Consider the following 4,148-nt stretch of genomic DNA (forward strand, 5'->3'; position numbering starts at 1 on the left):
TGTTGTACTTTGTACAACACCCTTGGTTTTGCGAATATCCCAGGAGTCTGACCATTTAGAAAGATGATGTCTTTGGCAAAATTGTTCACTAGCTCAAGGGCTATTATTATTTAAGCCAAAAAAATCGGGATTTTGCCACTAGGTGGTGCTAGTGAACATGAAACGTTTGTTTTGCAGATCTCAGAATCCTGGCCACTCAGAAAGATGGCGTCTTCGGCAAAGTTATTCAGTAAGTCAAAAACTATCATTGTTCGAGCTAGTTGATTTAAAATTTTGCCACCAGTCGGCGCTAGTGAGCATTAAACATGAAAGACCCTCTACTTTGGTGGATTGATTATCGAACTCATAACACCTTGGTATTTCAAAAAACTTCTTCGAAGACACCAAATATCTTACAGAAATATTTATTATTTATTCTGTTTTATGCGTCAAATCGAGGATTCGAAACACTGTGCAACCGATCTCGAAAAAAATAGAACCATCATCACCACCGTGGTCCAACGCATCGCAGAGCATCCATTGGGGAAAAGCACGCCCGGGGGTCCATAGAGAAAAACAATTATATAAAATAGACTCGGCGGAAAAGTTCTGATTCCATTCGAACGCCAACCGTCAGGTTTAGTAGACGCGCGTGAGGTTCGTTGCTTGTTTTTATTACCGACGCGATCGCGGGTTTCGTTCTGTTCCTGTGATCTATCTGAGTGATTGCCAGATTAACGCAGGTGGTCGGTGACTTAATTTAGTTTTTTTGGACAAAGGCAAATCGTGCTGACCCTGGAAATGTGATTTGTGTTTCGGTGGTGTTGAATTAACGAAAAAAATGACCCGGGGACTGTCAGTTTGAACAAAAGAACTGGACCTTGAAAAAGTGACTCGAAATTAGTAGAACAAACCACAGGTTGCGTGGAATGACAGTATTGTGAATATTCAACCAAGTACATGTCAATCTAGAACAGCGAACCGACCAACGCCCAAGTGGGGTCATTTATGTAACCCCTTGTGGAGGTGGCGCATAGTGTTAATTCCGTTTCTCCTCTTGTATACCTATCGAGCTTTTTTGCCTTTCTTGTATTTTTTTTTCAGCAGCATTAGTTAATTGGCAGTTTATGGAAATCTGTTAGCATGTTTCGTCTTTTTCATAATTGCAATTAAGAAGCAGCAGCGAAGGCTTGGTTGTTTGGTAGATGTACTTGACAGTGCTCGTTTTCGAGGTGTTTAGCGTGGAAATTAGCGTTTAAGTTTGCGTCGATCTCGTTCCCAGCATTGTGGAAGAAGAAGAAGAACAAGAAACGATAACCTAAAAGTAGTGCGAGTACGTGAGCTGAAGTTTGAGTACATTTTGGAAGAGTGGCAATAGGAACAACAGCCACAGTATGGTCGATGTTGCAGTTTTTCGAAAGGTGAGTGATATGCTATTCTGATTGTTCGGATTGGGCCCGGTGTGGGAACTTTGACCCTGGTGGTGGAGATGCTGGAGAGAGGTTTGTACAGCTGCTCCACAAAGTTGAATCACCCACAATTTATGAATCAGCTGAGTTCAAAAGACAACATTTTAAAACAGTTTTGCGCAAAACATCATAGAATCATTTTTACTACCAAGCTACTAAATACATTAGCCATCTCAATATAATTGATCTATTCAGCTGAACATTTTCTGACGTGATCTGCAAAAAGAAATTAGAAACGTGTTTAAATTAATGAACGAGCATTTTGAAAATTATTGTCTCAATTGGACTCTGGTTCTAAGTCCTATAGGATCATATATTAATTTTTGTAAAAAAAACCTCTAACGCCGATTCCGGCATTGAAAGAGGAAAGCAAATTATTACTAACTAATTGCGAAGCTCAAAAACTAGCTATTCAGTTTAAAAGTATGTAAATTTGGGACACACTAGTCCAATTGAAAATTAAGTATTCAGAATTTCAAAAGCATACTCAATAAATAGAAGGTTTTCGAAAATTCTTGGAACACTGATTTGGAAGAAGTGGGAGCTATTATTAAAAAAAATCATAGTATGAAAGTCCCTGACGATGATTGAACTTTCTACATCCTCATCAAGAAACTTCGAAATAGGGAAAGTGTACCAGTTATGGCCATAGTGGTTCCCTATTTGGCCATATGCAAAATTTGGAGAACTTTTATATTTTTAATCTTTTTGAATGTTTTAACATCAAGATTTATTCTTTGATTTACTGCTAAAACACAAAAGATTTTTCAAAATGTAAAGGCATTCAAAATATCACGTATGGCGAAATAGGGAACCACTATGGCCATAACTGGTACACCTACCCTAAATGATTAATATATTTAACAAATCTTTCCAGTTGACATATTTTTCTGACAAATAGACCACTCATCAACTTTAACGTGTAACGAATTTGATTAGTTCAAACAAACTTGAAGGCTGTTCAACTGGTTTTGCTCTTCTAAACTTAGAAAAATCGGTCGACATTGACATGGAGGTTTGATTGTAAAATCCAACAAATTCTATTTTCTTTGTTTGAAACCTTCAAGTTAGAATGTTTTCATGCTAATAAATTGATCATATGAAACTAAGCATCCAGGGCAGGGTTTTTCAAAAATCACATTGAAGACATTGAGGCCAAATATACAAAATATATAAAAATACTGTATCCAGTTATGAACACAATATTCGAATTGTCTCAATTGTCAATTGTCTCAAGAACAATCTTTTGATATTTAAACAAACTTTTAAACCAACCATGTATGCTGTACCAATATGGACTAGTTGTTGTGATAGCGGGAAGTAAGCTCTGTGGAGGATTTGAAATATTTTTTTAAATGATTTTCAAGCTCCCTCCCAGGTATTGGATTGTATGACATTTGCCAGAAAACCATTTACCAGAATCATTTCGCCCGAATGATTTTTGCCAGAAAACCATTCCCCAGAATCATTTTTTGTTATTTATTTTCAACCTTGATATATATTGATCGAAACATTTCTTAATAAAAATTAAGGACTACCAAATTTTTCGATACTTGCTTTTTTGATATCTTAAATTGACTCATATTATTTGTACTAAGATCATGTAATATTGTATACACGCTCAAAAAAGCGTTCTGGAAAACGTGAACTGTCAAAAATACACCGTGAACTACCATGATTGGTCTCGTATACATGATCTAGTTCACGGTGTATTTTTGTTGTTGACGAGTTCACGCCTGCTGTTCACGGATACGAGAACGGATTTTTTTGTGTGTAGCCATCTTTTAGATTATTTCATCAATAAGATTGGACTATTACCACTGCACAGCCACTGCAAAAAAAATTAATTTAGCGTCACTTCTGCAGTACATCAATCGCCAATCACATTAATAACATTGTAATATTATAACAAATATAAAACAACGCGATTGATCGATCCACGTGATTTAGTCTATTTTGTACAATCCTTCGCATACAATTTTATGCAATTTTTGCAACGTGAAAGATGTGTGTCAGAACTGACGTAAGGTTATCTTTTTTTGCTATATAGCTGACCTGAGGAAAAAAACTGAGACGTTTGGCACGAATTAGCTTAGTCGAATGGATATCTGGCTGAATAGTGTATCTGTGCGAAATATCGCAAAATAATTAAGAAAAACAGTTAATGGGCTGTTTTTCTTAATTATTTTGCGATATTTCGCACAGATACACTATTCAGCCATATATCCATTCGACTAAGCTAATTCGTGCCAAACGTCTCAGTTTTTTTCCTCAGGTCTGCTATATAGCAAAAAAAGATAACCTTACGTCAGCTCTGACACACATCTTTCACGTTGCATAAATTGCATAAAACTGTATGCGAAGGATTGTAACAAAATAGACTAAATCACGTGGAAATCACGTCAAGAAGGGAAAGTTATGTTTGAAATATGATAAGTTTTGCGCCAATAATTATTTTGACATAACTCTGCAGTAGTGTGTGATCCTTTGACTGCGACACTTGCTCCTGAGGGGCGGGTGATGCGGTCAGGATCGAACGTGTTACGCGTGGAGTGTAGTGAAAAAGTGTATAGTATTTTACGGAAACCCCAGTGCGGCGACGGAGAAAAACTGCTTCACATCCTGGTAAAATCGTTCTTTATTATTGTTTACTTTACTCACTTATTACCAATTCAAACTAAATACGTGCCAGGGTCGAAA

At 36.7% G+C, this 4,148-nt stretch overlaps 1 long non-coding RNA gene across 1 annotated transcript; it reads left to right on the forward strand.

Annotated features, from left to right (window-relative positions):
- The first annotated feature begins 608 nt into the window (after positions 1-608).
- Positions 609-1,348, forward strand: LOC110681293. Its single transcript, XR_002503156.1, has 2 exons — positions 609-725; positions 1,084-1,348. It is a non-coding gene; the product is annotated as an uncharacterized LOC110681293 (long non-coding RNA).
- Positions 1,349-4,148: the final 2,800 nt, after the last annotated feature.

Source organism: Aedes aegypti, unplaced genomic scaffold (genome assembly GCF_002204515.2).
Source record: "Aedes aegypti strain LVP_AGWG unplaced genomic scaffold, AaegL5.0 Primary Assembly AGWG_AaegL5_hic_scaff_677_PBJ_arrow, whole genome shotgun sequence".
Lineage (NCBI taxonomy): Eukaryota > Metazoa > Arthropoda > Insecta > Diptera > Culicidae > Aedes > Aedes aegypti.